A 17116-nucleotide genomic window follows, 5' to 3' on the forward strand; every position below is an offset into this window, starting at 1 on the left:
CAAACATTGATATAGAATTACATAAAGGGGTTCTGTCACCATAGCAATCATGGTAAAATGGGAAGTAAATGAATAACAAACATTTTAACCATGTCACCACAGAGACTGAGGCTTGCCACCACCAGTCCAATTAAAAATTTCACTCACAGAGCATGGCTCACAATGGCCCCACAGAACCTTATAAACAATTTCACCCACAGAGCATGGGACATAGTACTCCCACAGAATTTTATTTTAAATATCATCCACCGACCATGGGGCACAGTACCTCAACAGAAGCTGATTAAGAATGTCACCCACCGAGCATGTTTTCACATTTCCCCCACGGATCCAAAATTTCAGCTCCAGTGGCATACATTACAGCAGCTGCCGATGAAAAGCTGGTAGTATGATTTTCAATTGTACTGGCGGTCCGCCATTAGGCTTGCTACCTGCTGTCCCAGCCTCTTTGCCTTTTGACACCTCCTCAATACTTTTGCCTAAGGGTACTGGGGGCCCAAAGTGTTAACCTTGAAAAAATTATGGTACAAAGCAGGCAACCACACCTGATTATTCCAGCTAGGAATAACGGAATACTACTCCATTTTTATGTTCTTGTTTGTCGAAACTGAGGCCATGATTAACAGGGGACACGGTGGAATACAAAGTGAAGGAACTGGAGGCACTCTCAGCCATCCAATCTTAAACCACCTCTACTTATTCTGCCCCTCACCATTAGTACAGTGGTACTTAGTCCTGTGAAATTATGCAGAAAGTAAGCATTACATATGCAACACCCCAGTTAACTGGTCGTTGCAGTGATGTTGCCTTCCTTTTGGGGATGGTGATGTCAGGCTTGGAGGCAAGGGAGATTCTTTCCATCAGGTAAAGCACTCAAATTCAAGACATCTGAATCTAGGCCAGAAGGGGGAGCTCAGGACCCGGATTCAGGGGAGTTTCCCTTATCTATAGGCCTCCTGGCCTAGATGAGGAGTTAGTGAGTCTTGAGGAGTGAGGAGAGGAGAAGGACGTCAGGAGCAGACACAGGGGCTAAGCAGCCACCAGGGAGCTGCGACCCCTGGAAAGCGGGAGAACTTGAAGGAGTTCAATAGTGGAGGAGCTTAGAAGGAAGAAGCACAGAGGAGGAAGAGGCTCAGCAGGGGAACAGTGGAAGGATACCCTAGGAGCCAGAGCGGAGCAGCCGGGTACCTGGAGCCCGAGATCGTGTTGTTCTCCAGGATGCGCGACAGAACCGGAGGGCATAGGACTGTAGGTCAATTGCTGGCATCAAGTCTGAGGTGAAGCACTAAACTGAGAGCCCGGATCATGATAGACCCTATCGTACAGACATCTATCTTAGGATAGGAGAGAGGGTACTTTGCAACTAAGCTTCAAGCGGCAGGGACCTCGCCAACTAAAGTAGCGCAAGTAGGAAAGGCTTACGGACCTCACCTGGGAGAGGGATCCCCTATTCCCTCCTAGCCGGTCAGACCACAGCAACCCTGCACTTGGTACCCTGGACTGAGGACTGCTAACATCAGTAAACCAGGTAAAGACTGCAAACCTGTGACCTCGTTCTTTACCATATCATCCACCATACCATCAGTGCCCTACACTTGGGAAGCCCTGGGGACCCCGCTTCATCTGTGGAAAACGTTACCATCTTGCTGCAACAACATCACCCCAGAGGACCCCTTTAAGCAGCGTTTGTCCCTACTGACCGAATACCACAGGTGGCGTCACGAACGAAAAAACCTTTCCCCTTCAACTGGGCGCCCAGGGCCACAGACCGGGTTGCCGCCACCGTGACATCCCCTTTAAGACCAGACCCAGTACAGTACCCAATGGCCCAGGGGGGTGACTCACATAGTGTTCACATGATATTGTCCACAACATTACCATGGGGCAGAGTAACCACACATTACCTGATTAAAAATGTAACCCACAGACCATGGTGCAGAGTACCCCCACAGTTGCTGGTTAAAATCTCACCCCTGGCCATGGGGCACAGTAACCCTACATAAGCTGATAAAAAAAATCATCCACAGAGCATAGAGCACAGTACCCCCACAGAAGTCGATTAAAAATGTCACCCACAGACCATGGGGCACAGTATCACTACAGGAGCTAATTTCACCCACAAATCATGGGGCAGAGCACCCCCACAAAAGCTGATTCCAATTTCACCCCCTGACTATGGGGCAGAGTGCTCCCAGAGAATCTTATAAAAAATGTTACACACAGAGCTTGTTTTCACAGTTCCTCCACTGAACCAAACATTTACTTACAGTAGCATACAGTAAAGAAACCACAGATAAAAGGCTTGTAGAATAATTTTTAGTGATGAGTAGTGTTGAGCGATACCTTCCGATATCGGAAAGTATCGGTATCGGAAAGTATCGGCCGATACCGTCAAAGTATCGGATCTAATCCGATACCGATACCCGATCCCAATGCAAGTCAATGGGACGAAAATATCGGAATTAAACTAAACCCTTTATTTCCTTGTAGGTTAATTCTACATGAAGGAAAACAACTAAGAATAATGTAGGATGTATTGGGGGAGGTGGCGGAGACATTAAAGGCACAGAGGTTTAGCCCAATCAAATAGAATAGCAGGATTTTTATATTTTTTTTATGACGTTCGGTGTTAGAAAGATTTTGACTATGTTAATTTTTTATTTATTTTGTCAGATATTGATGTTTCACTACTTCCACGCCCTTCACCTTCTTTTTTACTTCTCCCACACTTTCTTCTTCATTATCCTCATCATCAGCTTCTTTGACATCACCTTCTTCACCTTATTCATCTTCTTCTTCATCTTCTACCTATTATTTTTTTGGTTACATTGTTCATATTCTTTTTATTCAACTATTATCTTCTTCATATTCAACTTTTTCATCATATTCTTATTTGTGACAGGCATTCCCGTAGTTGTTATCTATAAAAGTTTGAAGATTACACCTTCCGTTCTGCCTGTCACAAAAGAGTTACATTTGTCCGCGTTCAGTTTGGCCTGCAGCATCAGGCTTTATCCAGGGGCACCGCGAGGAGGAATGGACTCACCCCCATACACTGCTTAGTCTTCTTCTGCTTATAATTTAGATAATATCTTTTGCTCTGATATTTAATCTTATGCTTAATGTTCTTCTGCTCTTTGTTCTGCAGCCTCTTGTTCTTCTGCTTCTCGGTCTTCCAGGTCGTCGTCGTCTCCGGGGTCGTCGTCATCGGGGTGGTCTTCAGGGTCATCGTCTCCAGGGTCGTCGTCATCTCGGTGGTTGTCATCTCAGGTGTCGTCGTCATCTTAGGGGTGGTCTTCCGGGTCATCGTCTTTAGGGTCTTGAACTTGGAAATGTAGCAGAAGGTACAAGAAGGCTGAGAAAATGCCGAGAAACAGCTGATGGAACTGGAACTCGGATGGCTACCCAAAGGTCCAAGAGCCAATGGAACTACCGAGGACCAGCTGACGTTACTGGAACCCGGTTACTAATCAGGAGGTACCCGTGCCTGAAAGCACTACCAAGGACCACCTGACGTTGGTGGAACTCGGATACCCAGAGGGAGGCACCTAAGCCAAAGGCTCTGCCCGGAACCAGCTGACGGTACTGGAACCAGGATGGGGAGCAGAAGGTACAAGAGCAAAAGACACTGCCGAGAACCAGCTGATGGTACTGGAACCCGGATGGGTAGCCAAAGGTCCAAGAGCCAATGGAACTACCGAGGACCAGCTGACGTTACTGGAACCCGGTTACTAAGCAGGAGGTACCCGTGCCTGAAAGCACTACCAAGGACCACCTGACGTTGGTGGAACTCGGATACCCAGAGGGAGGCACCTAAGCCAAAGGCTCTGCCCGGAACCAGCTGACGGTGCTGGAACCAGGATGGGGACCTATTCAAGCTTGTCTTCCTAGAGCCCCAACTAGCGGTGTTGGAGAAAAGGGTCAGCAGGGGGAGCAGAGTGTAGGCCGAAGCCTGCACTGGTGGCAGCTTTGGGTCTGTTGTGTCTGCGTGGCTGTTGCAGGACACGTTGCCGGCTACACAGCAGGGGAACAGCTGGCAGTGCTGAACCCCACTGACACATTGGCTGGTGTTTTCCTCTGTGCAGCTAGCACATCTGGGCCCCAACTGGCGGTGTTAGAGCCCAGGGTCAGCAGGAGGAGGAGAGGGAGCAGAGTGTAGGCCGAAGCCTGCACTGGAGCAAGTTGAAAGGGAACCTTTAACCCCCCCCCAGGCGTTTGTAGCTGAAAGAGCCATCGTGTACAGCACTAATGCTGGAAAAGGTAAACTTAGCTCTTTTAATTATGGTCCTTGCACATGCTGAACCTAACACTTATGAAATGTGTCCCCTCCTACTGTTATACCGTCCGGTAGGTGGAACTTTCCTTTGTCATGTGACGCAGCACAGCCGTCATTCTTACCCCCTTGGCGCCGTGCGCCGCCTCCTCAGCGTTGTTTGAATCTGTCCCGGAGCCTGCGCTGTTAGGTTAGCCCTTGGCCATGCACACAATTTGCGCTGCCCGTCTTCTGACATCATTTGGGGCCAGACTGGCTGCGCCTGTGCGGCTGCGCTGGCCGAGATCCCGCTTCGCAGTGTCGTCTAATGTAATCCCACCGCGGGCCTGGGATCCGTGGCCATGCGCAGTGCATATCCTCGCCTCTCACTCCCCTCCCTACGGCTTCTTCAGACTGTGCGGTGTCACGGCCGTGGCATGCTATTAGGGATCAGCTGACACCGCACAGTCTGAAGAAGCAGTAGGGAGATGAGTGAGAGGCGGAGGTTCAGATATGTACTGCGCATGTCCATGGATCTCAGGCCCCCAGTGGGATTAAATCAGAAGACACTGCGAGGCGGGATCTCGGCCAGCGCGGCCGCACAGGCGCAGCCAGCCTGACACCAAATGATGTCAGAAGAGGGGCAGCGCTAAGTGTGCCTGGCCAAGGGATAACATAACAGCACAGGCTTCGAGACAGAATCAAACAACGCTGAGGAGCCGGCGAACGGCGCCGGGGGAGTAAGAATGACGGCTGTGCTGCGTCACATTACGAAGGAAAATCCCACCTCCGGGACGGTTTTACGGTATCAGTGGACACATTTTATAAGTGTTAAGTTCTGCGTGTGCAAGGAGCTAAACAAAAATAGCTACCTTTTCCTTGTGCATTATTACTGCTGCACAAGGTGGCTCTTTCAGTAACAAACGCCTTGGGGGGGGGGACAGGTTCCCTTACATTTCAGTTGTTGTGTCAGCGTGGCGGTCGCTGGACACATTGCCGGCTACAAAGCTGGGGATCAGCTGACGTTACTGACGTTACTGAAACCCAATAACACTGGGTCGTATGTTTTGACTGTGCAGACGGCACTTCTGAGCCTCAACTGGCGGTGTTGGAGCCCAGGATTTTAAGTTCAGGTGGTAGAAAGATGAACACAACAGGAGACCTGGATAACGTAGACAGTCACCTAATTATTTAATCAGGAAGAGGAGTGGCAAATTCCTGTGAGATCCAGGCCTTGTTCATTTTCAGGAAAGTAAGCCGGTCAATGTTATCGGAGGATAGTCGCATGCGACGGTCAGTTAGTACACCACCTGCAGCACTAAAGACGCGTTCCGATAATACACTAGCCGCAGGGCAAGCCAGCAACTCCAATGCATACTGGCTTAGCTCTGGCCATGTATCCAGCTTTGAGACCCAAAACTTGACAGGTGAAGAGCCGTCTGGGAGTACAGCAAGAGGGCAAGACATGTAGTCTGTCACCATCTGACGGAACCGTTGCCTCCTGCTGACTGGAGCCGTCTGTGATGGTGTAGACTTTTGTGGCGGGCACAGAAAACTGTGCCACAGTTGGGCCATACTGGTCTTGCCTTGGGCAGAGGCACTGCTTCTGCTACCTCTTTGTGCAGAGCCTCCACCACTGCCTGGACGCACGGAGCTGCTTTGTAATGCACTATCACCACTTCTCTCACTTGGAATGGAGAGGATGATGGAATTCACCAGTGTGTCTTGGTACTCCCGCATTTTTCGCTCCCGGTTCAACGGTGTGATGAGGCTTTCTACGTTGTCCCGGTAGCGAGGATCGAGGAGGGTGAACACCCAATAATCAGACTCATCTAGCAGTGGCTGGGCAATGGGCAGGATGAGGAGGAAACAGATATAGGGCCAAAGAATAAAGTAGGCTAAATGCAGTTCAAAATTGGTAACAGGACTAAACAGGCGGCACTGCTTTGTTCAGTGGAGTAGCAAACCCAAGAGCAGCAGACACTGTTTTAAGGGCCCAACCACACTAGTAGGCCAAATGCAGTTTAATATCTGATACTATATGCCGAAAGCCAGAAGGTAGAAGCTCAGCTGTTTTCAGTTGAGGACAAACACCAGGCAGGGGCAGACACCGTTAGTAGGCCCTAAACACCATTTTTTTACTTAAAAACAGCACTTAATGAGAGCCAGAAGGTTGAAGCACAGCTGTATTCAGTTGAGGACAAACACCAGGCAGGGGCAGACACCGTTAGTAGGCCCTAAACACCATTTTTTTACTTAAAAACAGCACTTAATGAGAGCCAGAAGGTTGAAGCTCAGCTGTATTCAGTTGAGGGCAACACCAGGGAGGGGCAGACACCGTTAGTAGGCCGTAACCAAAGTTGAAGGCCAAATGCAGTTTAATATCTGATACTATAGGCCGAAAGCCAGAAGGTAGAAGCTCAGCTGTATTCAGTTGAGAGCAACACCAGGGAGGGGCAGACACCATTAGTAGGCCCTAACCACCAATTTTTAAAAACACAGCACTTAATGAGAGCCAGAAGGTTGAAGCACAGCTGTATTCAGTTGAGGACAAACACCAGGCGGGGCAGACACCGTTAGTAGGCCCTAAACACCATTTTTTTATTTAAAAACAGCACTTAATGAGAGCCAGAAGGTTGAAGCTCAGCTGTATTCAGTTGAGGGCAACACCAGGGAGGGGCAGACACCGTTAGTAGGCCGTAACCAAAGTTGAAGGCCAAATGCAGTTTAATATCTGATACTATAGGCCGAAAGCCAGAAGGTAGAAGCTCAGCTGTATTCAGTTGAGGGCAACACCAGGGAGGGGCAGACACCGTTAGTAGGCCCTAACCACCAATTTTTAAAAACACAGCACTTAATGAGAGCCAGAAGGTTGAAGCACAGCTGTATTCAGTTGAGGACAAACACCAGGCAGGGGCAGACACCGTTAGTAGGCCCTAAACACCATTTTTTTTATTTAAAAACAGCACTTAATGAGAGCCAGAAGGTTGAAGCTCAGCTGTATTCAGTTGAGGGCAACACCAGGGAGGGGCAGACACCGTTAGTAGGCCGTAACCAAAGTTGAAGGCCAAATGCAGTTTAATATCTGATACTATAGGCCGAAAGCCAGAAGGTAGAAGCTCAGCTGTATTCAGTTGAGGGCAACACCAGGGAGGGGCAGACACCGTTAGTAGGCCCTAACCACCAAATTTTAAAAAACACAGCACTTAATGAGAGCCAGAAGGTTGAAGCACAGCTGTATTCAGTTGAGGACAAACACCAGGCAGGGGCAGACACCGTTAGTAGGCCCTAAACACCATTTTTTTATTTAAAAACAGCACTTAATGAGAGCCAGAAGGTTAAAGCTCAGCTGTTTTCAGTTGAGGGCAACACCAGGGAGGGGCAGACACCGTTAGTAGGCCGTAACCAAAGTTGAAGGCCAAATGCAGTTTAATATCTGATACTATAGGCCGAAAGCCAGAAGGTAGAAGCTCAGCTGTATTCAGTTGAGGGCAACACCAGGGAGGGGCAGACACCGTTAGTAGGCCCTAACCACCAATTTTTAAAAACACAGCACTTAATGAGAGCCAGAAGGTTGAAGCACAGCTGTATTCAGTTGAGGACAAACACCAGGCAGGGGCAGACACCGTTAGTAGGCCCTAAACACCATTTTTTTATTTAAAAACAGCACTTAATGAGAGCCAGAAGGTTGAAGCTCAGCTGTATTCAGTTGAGGGCAACACCAGGGAGGGGCAGACACCGTTAGTAGGCCGTAACCAAAGTTGAAGGCCAAATGCAGTTTAATATCTGATACTATAGGCCGAAAGCCAGAAGGTAGAGGCTCAGCTGTATTCAGTTGAGGGCAACACCAGGGAGGGGCAGACACCATTAGTAGGCCGTAACCAAAGTTGAAGGCCAAATGCAGTTTAATATCTGATACTATAGGCCGAAAGCCAGAAGGTGGAAGCTCCGATTTAGACAGTGGAGGACAATTTGAATTAGGGACTGCAGACAGACTTAGTAGGCTGTCCCCTGTGGACCATGCATCCACCACATTAACCCATTGCGCCTTAATGGACACGTAATCTTCCGTGGCCATGCCTACAGGTCCATGCATCTGTTGTCAGGTGCACCTTTGTACTCACAGATTGCCAGAGTGCATGGACAATGCGGTCTTTTACATGCTGGTGGAGGGTTGGGATGGCTTTTCTCGCAAAAGAAGTGTCGACTGGTTAGCTTGTAGCGTGGTACAGCGTAGTCCATCATGGCCTTATTAATAGTAAATAAAATATATAACTAGGCTCTATGAACTTTTAAATAGGTTCCAGGGGTACACGGGCAGCATTGGTGTGGTCAGTGGAGGAGTATTGCAAGTAGGGGCCGCAGACAGGCTATCAAAGGCCTAAAATAACAAACAATAGGCAGGCATGGCAGTTTAAAATCGGTTACATGGATACACAGGCAGGCACTCCAGGCAGCATTGTGGTCAGTGGAGGAGTATTGCAAGTAGGGGCCGCAGACAGGCTATCAAAGGCCTAAAATAACAAACAATAGGCTCATGGCAGTTTTACATCGGTTACATGGATACACAGGCAGGCAGCATTGTGGTCAGTGGAGGAGGATTGCAAGTAGGGGCCGCAGACAGGCTATCAAAGGCCTAAAATAACAAACAATAGGCAGGCATGGCAGTTTTAAATCGGTTACATGGATACACAGGCAGTCACTCCAGGCAGTATTGTGGTCAGTGGAGGAGTATTGCAAGTAGGGGCCGCAGACTGGCTATCAAAGGCCTAAAATAACAAACAATAGGCAAGCATGGCAGTTTAAAATCGGTTACATGGATACACAGGCAGGCACTCCAGGCAGCATTGTGGTCAGTGGAGGAGTATTGCAAGTAGGGGCCGCAGACAGGCTATCAAAGGCCTAAAATAACAAACAATAGGCAGGCCTGGCAGTTTAAAATCGGTTACATGGATACACAGGCAGGCACTCCAGGCAGTATTGTGGTCAGTGGAGGAGTATTGCAAGTAGGGGCCGCAGACAGGCTATCAAAGGCCTAAAATAACAAACAATAGGCAGGCATGGCAGTTTAAAATCGGTTACATGGATACACAGGCAGGCACTCCAGGCAGTATTGTGGTCAGTGGAGGAGTATTGCAAGTAGGGGCCGCAGACAGGCTATCAAAGGCCTAAAATAACAAACAATAGGCAGGCATGGCAGTTTAAAATCGGTTACATGGATACACAGGCAGGCACTCCAGGCAGCATTGTGGTCAGTGGAGGAGTATTGCAAGTAGGGGCCGCAGACAGGCTATCAAAGGCCTAAAATAACAAACAATAGGCAAGCATGGCAGTTTAAAATCGGTTACATGGATACACAGGCAGGCACTCCAGGCAGCATTGTGGTCAGTGGAGGAGTATTGCAAGTAGGGGCCGCAGACAGGCTATCAAAGGCCTAAAATAACAAACAATAGGCAGGCATGGCAGTTTAAAATCGGTTACATGGATACACAGGCAGGCACTCCAGGCAGTATTGTGGTCAGTGGAGGAATATTGCAAGTAGGGGCCGCAGACAGGCTATCAAAGGCCTAAAATAACAAACAATAGGCAGGCATGGCAGTTTAAAATCGGTTACATGGATACACAGGCAGGCACTCCAGGCAGTATTGTGGTCAGTGGAGGAGTATTGCAAGTAGGGGCCGCAGACAGGCTTCAAAGGCCTAAAATAACAAACAGTAGGCAGTCATGGCAGTTTAAAATCGGTTACATGGATACACAGGCAGGCACTCCAGGCAGTATTGTGGTCAGTGGAGGAGTATTGCAAGTAGGGGCCGCAGACAGGCTCACAAAGGCCTAAAATAACAAACAATAGGCAGGCATGGCAGTTTAAAATCGGTTACATGGATACACAGGCAGGCACTCCAGGCAGCATTGTGGTCAGTGGAGGAGTATTGCAAGTAGAGGCCGCAGACAGGCTATCAAAGGCCTAAAATAACAAACAATAGGCAGGCATGGCAGTTTAAAATCGGTTACATGGATACACAGGCAGGCACTCCAGGCAGTATTGTGGTCAGTGGAGGAGTATTGCAAGTAGGGGCCGCAGACAGGCTATCAAAGGCCTAAAATAACAAACAATAGGCAGGCATGGCAGTTTAAAATCGGTTACATGGATACACAGGCAGGCACTCCAGGCAGTATTGTGGTCAGTGGAGGAGTATTGCAAGTAGGGGCCGCAGACAGGCTATCAAAGGCCTAAAATAACAAACAATAGGCAGGCATGGCAGTTTTAAATCAGTTACATGGATACACAGGCAGGCACTCCAGGCAGCATTGTGGTCAGTGGAGGAGTATTGCAAGTAGGGGCCGCAGACAGGCTATCAAAGGCCTAACATAACAAACAATAGGCTCATGGCAGTTTTACATCGGTTCATGGATACACAGGCAGGCAGCATTGTGGTCAGTGGAGGAGGATTGCAAGTAGGGGCCGCAGACAGGCTATCAAAGGCCTAAAATAACAAACAATAGGCAGGCATGGCAGTTTAAAATCGGTTACATGGATACACAGGCAGGCACTCCAGGCAGTATTGTGGTCAGTGGAGGAGTATTGCAAGTAGGGGCCGCAGACAGGCTATCAAAGGCCTAAAATAACAAACAATAGGCAGGCATGGCAGTTTAAAATCGGTTACATGGATACACAGGCAGGCACTCCAGGCAGCATTGTGGTCAGAGGAGGAGTATTGCAAGTAGGGGCCGCAGACAGGCTATCAAAGGCCTAAAATAACAAACAATAGGCAGGCATGGCAGTTTAAAATCGGTTACATGGATACACAGGCAGGCACTCCAGGCCGCATTGTGGTCAGTGGAGGAGTATTGCAAGTAGGGGCCGCAGACAGGCTATCAAAGTCCTAAAATAACAAACAATAGGCAGGCATGGCAGTTTAAAATCGGTTACATGGATACACAGGCAGGCACTCCAGGCAGTATTGTGGTCAGTGGAGGAGTATTGCAAGTAGGGGCCGCAGACAGGCTATCAAAGGCCTAAAATAACAAACAATAGGCAGGCATGGCAGTTTAAAATCGATTACATGGATACACAGGCAGGCACTCCAGGCAGTATTGTGGTCAGTGGAGGAGTATTGCAAGTAGGGGCCGCAGACAGGCTATCAAAGGCCTAAAATAACAAATAATAGGCAGGCATGGCAGTTTAAAATCGGTTACATGGATATACAGGCAGGCACTCCAGGCAGTATTGTGGTCAGTGGAGGAGTATTGCAAGTAGGGGCCGCAGACAGGCTATCAAAGGCCTAAAATAACAAACAATAGGCAGGCATGGCAGTTTAAAATCGGTTACATGGATACACAGGCAGGCACTCCAGGCAGCATTGTGGTCAGTGGAGGAGTATTGCAAGTAGGGGCCGCAGACAGGCTATCAAAGGCCTAAAATAACAAACAATAGGCAGGCATGGCAGTTTAAAATCGGTTACATGGATACACAGGCAGGCACTCCTGGCAGTATTGTGGTCAGTGGAGGAGTATTGCAAGTAGGGGCCGCAGACAGGCTATCAAAGGCCTAAAATAACAAACAATAGGCAGGCATGGCAGTTTAAAATCGGTTACATGGATACACAGGCAGGCACTCCAGGCAGTATTGTGGTCAGTGGAGGAGTATTGCAAGTAGGGGCCGCAGACAGGCTATCAAAGGCCTAAAATAACAAACAATAGGCTCATGGCAGTTTTACAGCGGTTACATGGATACACGGGCAGGCAGCTGGTGATGAGTGGAGGAGTATTTAAAGTAGGGACCGCAGACAGGCTATCAAAGGCCTAAAATAACAAACAATAGGCTCATGGCAGTTTTACATCGGTTACATGGATACACAGGCAGGCAGCATTGTGGTCAGTGGAGGAGGATTGCAAGGAGTGTCTGACACAGTTAGTACTCAAAAAAAAAAATAATTTAATGTCTCGCAAAACAACTATAAGTAAAAAAAGGGTGGCATGCTTAGGTACAGGGGTGGGCTCATCTGCAGAGTTTATGACAAAGTAATTTGTCAGTAAATTAGTATTTACTGGTGTCAATATAGGACACTGCCCCAGACTACTTTAACTAGCATCATAGATGCAAACAAATTGGTATTGTTTGTCAGTGCCAGGCATTGAATGATGTCAGTGCATAGACTAAACATTGGTGGAGCTGTGCGAGATAATTTTGCACGTGGTAGAGCACAGTTTGAGCTGGGGGGGACTCTCTTGTGGCCGGCGGTACCGCCCCAGGGCCCCTCATGTTACAACGGTGTGTCTGACGTTGGGTGCGCACCACCACCGCCAGAGACACTACATTGTACTATGAGGGACCCAGTGGCAGTGCCGTCGACCAAAAGCGGGCACACCCACCTCTTCAGACAAACAGCACTGTAACGGGTGCTTGCGCCAAGTGGCGAGACAACGGCCCCGTGGGTGGATTTTTCCCATTGGGGGAGGTGTAAACATGTCGTATGCTGGACAAACAGCTGCTGCAAATTAAGAGATAGGAACACTCAGTAAGACCAGTCCAGAAGCAAGACCTTTTTATAGGAAAGCTAGGTGTCAGCCGGGAAAGGTGGGGCAAAATAATTTGAAATCCAGGAGTGGTTCATTTTAATGAAGGTGAGATCATCCACATTTTGGGTAGCCAGACGAGTCCTTTTTTCGGTTAATATTGAACCAGCAGCACTGAATACTCTTTCTGATAGCACACTAGCTGCTGGGCAAGCCAGCTCCTGCAACGCATATTCTGCCAATTCAGGCCAGGTGTCTAATTTGGATGCCCAGTAATCAAATGGGAATGACGGTTGAGGGAGAACATCGATAAGGGAAGAAAAATAGTTAGTAACCATACTGGACAAATGTTGTCTCCTGTCACTTTGAATAGATGCTGCAGTACCTGTCCTGTCTGCGGTCATTGCGAAATCACTCCACAACCTGGTCAGAAAACCCCTCTGTCCAATGCCACTTCTGATCTGTGCACCTCTAACACCTCTGCCCTGTAGCCCCCTGCAGATCGTGTGAGAACCATCACCGGCGCTGTGTGCTGGGAATGCCTTAATCAAACGGTCTACAAGAGTAGCTTGTTTGGTTGCTAATATTTGTTCGAGGTTCTCATGTGGCATAATATTTTGCAATTTGCCTTTATAGCGAGGGTCAAGGATGCAGGCCAACCAGTAATCGTCATCGCTCATCATTTTAATAATGCGTGTGTCCCTTTTGAGGGTACGTAAGGCATAATCCGCCATGTGTGCCAAAGTTCCAGTTGTCAAATCTGCGGTTGTGCTGGTTGTAGGGGCTGTTACAGGCAAATCTACGTCACTTGTCTCCCTTAAAAAAACAGAACCCGGCCTTGCAATGCCACTAATTTCTGTTGGCCCAGGAGAAGCTTCCTCATTCAAAAAGTACTCATCCCCATCATCCTCCTCGTCCTCCTCCTCCTCTTCGCCCGCTACCGCGTCCTCTACACGGCCCTGACCAGACAATGGCTGACTGTCATCAAGGCTTTCCTCTTCCTCGGCTGCAGACGCCTGCTCCTTTATGTGCGTCAAACTTTGCCTCAGCAGACGCATTAGGGGGATGCTCATGCTTATTATGGCATTGTCTGCACTAACCAGCCGTGTGCATTCCTCAAAACACTGAAGGACTTGACACAGGTCTTGTAGCTTTTAACACTGCACACCTGACAACTCCATGTCTGCCATCCAACTGCCTGCCCATGTATGTGTATCCTCCCACAAAAACATAACAGCACGCATCTGTTCGCACAGTCTCTGAAGCATGTGCAGTGTGGAGTTCCACCTTGTTGAAATGTCGATGATTAGGCCATGCTGGGGAAGGTTCAAAGACCGCTGATAGTTCTGCATACGGCTGGAGTGTACGGGCGAACGGCGGACATGCGAGCAAAGTTTGCGCACTTTGAGGAGCAGGTCTGGTAACCCCGGGTAACTTTTCAGGAAGCACTGCACCACCAGGTTTAAGGTGTGAGCCAGGCAAGGAATGTGTTTCAGTTGGGAAAGGGCTATGGCAGCCATGAAATTCCTTCCGTTATCACTCACAACCTTGCCTGCCTCAAGATGTACAGTGCCCAGCCATGACTGAGTTTCATTCAGCAAGAACTCGGACAGAACTTCCGCGGTGTGTCTGTTGTCACCCAAACACTTCATTGCCAATACAGCCTGCTGACGCTTGCCACTAGCTGTCCCATAATGGCACACCTGGTGTGCAACAGTGGCAGCTACGGATGGAGTGGATGTGCGACTGCGGCGTGTGGACGAGCTCTCGCTTCTGCATGAGGAGGAGGAAGAGGAGGAGGGGGGCTAACGCCTACAGCCAACTCTTTCCTTGACCGTGGACTAGGCAAAACTGTCCCAATATTGCTGTCCCCTGTGGACCCTGCATCCACCACATTCAGCCAGTGTGCCGTGATGGACACGTAACGTCCCTGGCCATGCCTACTGGTCCATGCATCTGTTGTCAGGTGCACCTTTGTAGTCACAGACTGCCTGAGTGCATGGACGATGCGGTCTTTAACATGCTGTTGGAGGGCTGGGATGGCTTTTCTAGAAAAGAATTGCCGACTGGGTAGCTCGTAGCGTGGTACAGCGTAGTCCATCAGCGCTTTGAAAGCTTCGCTTTCAACTAACCGGTAGGGCATCATCTCTAATAAGATTAGTCTAGCAATGTGGGCGTTCAAACCCTGTGTACGCGGATGCGAGGATGAGTACTTCCTTTTCCTAACAAGAGTCTCATGTAGGGTGAGCTGGACTGGAGAGCTGGAGATCGTGGAACTAGCGGTGGTGCCGGTGGACATGGGAGACTGAGAGAGGGTTGGAGATGGTATTCTTGCCGGTGCCCTACATGCAGTGTTTCCTACTGCAAACCTGGTGATTCCCTGACTGCTTTGGCCTGGCGACGAAAGCTGCACAGATACTGCCGGTGGTGCGGGAAATGGTGGGTTTACAGTGAGGGAAGGGATGTAGCGTTGCTGACTAGCTTCATTGGCCGAGGGTGCTGCAACCTTTAGGGACATTTGGTAGTTATTCCAGACTTGCAAATGCATGGTGGATAAATGTCTATGCATGCAACTTGTATTTAGACTTTTAAGATTCTGACCTCTGCTTAAGGTAGTTGAACATTTTTGACAGATGACTTTGCGCTGATCATTTGGATGTTGTTTAAAAAAATGCCAGACTGCACTCTTTCTACTATCGGATAACTTTTCAGGCATTGCAGACTGAGCTTCTTTAACCGGATGGCCACGCTGTCCTCCAACAGGTTTTGGTTTTGCCACGCGTTTTTGGCCAGATACGGGCCCGGTAGATGGAACCTGCTGTGATGTTGATGCCTGCTGCGGCTCCTCCTCTTCCGCTTCTGAACTACTGCCGCCTGCACCCTGTTCCCCCAATGGCTGCCAATCTGGGTCAACAACTGGGTCATCTATGACCTCCTCTTCTATGTCATGGGCAATTTCGTCTGTGTCACCGTGTAAGCCGGTGGTATAGCGTTCGTGACGGGGCACCATAGTCTCCGCTGGGTTTGATTCTGCCTCAGTACACTGCGAGGGCAATGTTCTTGTCTGAGTCAAAGGAACAGCATAGTAATCTGGCTGTGGCTGTGCATCTGTGCACTCCATGTCCGATTCAACTTCTAATGGGCATGGCCTGTTAACTGTTTCACTGTCTAACCCAGGAACGGTATGTGTAAAGAGCTCCATGGAGTAACCTGTTGTGTCGACTGACGCATCCTTCACTGTTGTTCTGGGTGAAGGACAAAAGGAAGCGACTTGTTCATGACCGGGAGCATCCACTGACGATGCACTGCTCTGACATTTGGCACTTTCCGGGGAGGAGGCGAAAGAGCTAGAGGCAGAGTCAGCAATGAAAGCCAATACTTGTTCCTCCTGCTCCGGCTTCAAAATTGGTTTTCCTACTCCCAGAAAAGAGAGCGTTTGAGGCCTTGTGTAGGCAGACAACGTTTTTGGCTCAACAACTCGAGACTTAGGTGCTGTATTGCTTTTACCACGACCACCTGATGCTCCACCACCACTACCATCATTACCAGCTGACAATGACCGCCCACGGCCACGACCTCTTCCACTAGACTTCCTCATTGTTTGCAAAACGTAACCAAAGTAACGCTATTTGTTACTGTAAAACAACTTATAAGGTGAACTCAAACTTCTGTAGAATTTATATATACCTTTATAGGTGCCTGACACTGAAAGGAAAATCAGGCCCAATGTTACACACTCGGTTTTCTGTGCCCCAATAATTTGAGACAGATGGCACACACAGGAGCAGCACTCAAGCAGACTTGCCAATATTTATCTCCCACTATTTTTTTTTTTTTTTTGAAAAGGGAGAATTTACCCCAAAAAAACAAAAAGGCCCAGTATTACACACTGCTTTTCGGTGGGACACAATGAGAGACAGATGCCACACACAGGACTGGCACGGAGGCAGACTTGCCAATATTTATCTCCCACTAACTATTTTTTTTGGGGGAAAGGGAGAATTTACCCAAAAAAAACAAAAAGGCCCAGTATTACACACTGCGTTTCGGTGGGACACAATGAGAGACAGATGCCACACACAGGACTGGCACGGAGGCAGACTTGCCAATATTTATCTCCCACTAACTATTTTTTTTTTGAAAAGGGAGAATTTACCCCAAAAAAAACAAACAGGCCCAGTATTACACACTGCTTTTCGGTGGGACACAATGAGAGACAGATGCCACACACAGGACTGGCACGGAGGCAGACTTGCCAATATTTATCTCCCACTAACTATTTTTTTTTGAAAAGGGAGAATTTACCCCAAAAAAACAAAAAGGCCCAGTATTACACACTGCTTTTCG

At 48.6% G+C, this 17116-nt stretch overlaps 1 protein-coding gene across 1 annotated transcript in view; it reads right to left on the minus strand.

Moving 5' to 3' along the window:
* LOC143805876 (cytochrome P450 2A3-like) overlaps positions 1–17116 on the minus strand; it is a 230936-nt gene that overhangs the window by 177104 nt on the left and 36716 nt on the right. The gene's annotated exons all lie outside the window — the stretch shown is intronic.

The sequence above is a fragment of the Ranitomeya variabilis genome, chromosome 2 (assembly GCF_051348905.1).
Source record: "Ranitomeya variabilis isolate aRanVar5 chromosome 2, aRanVar5.hap1, whole genome shotgun sequence".
Lineage (NCBI taxonomy): Eukaryota > Metazoa > Chordata > Amphibia > Anura > Dendrobatidae > Ranitomeya > Ranitomeya variabilis.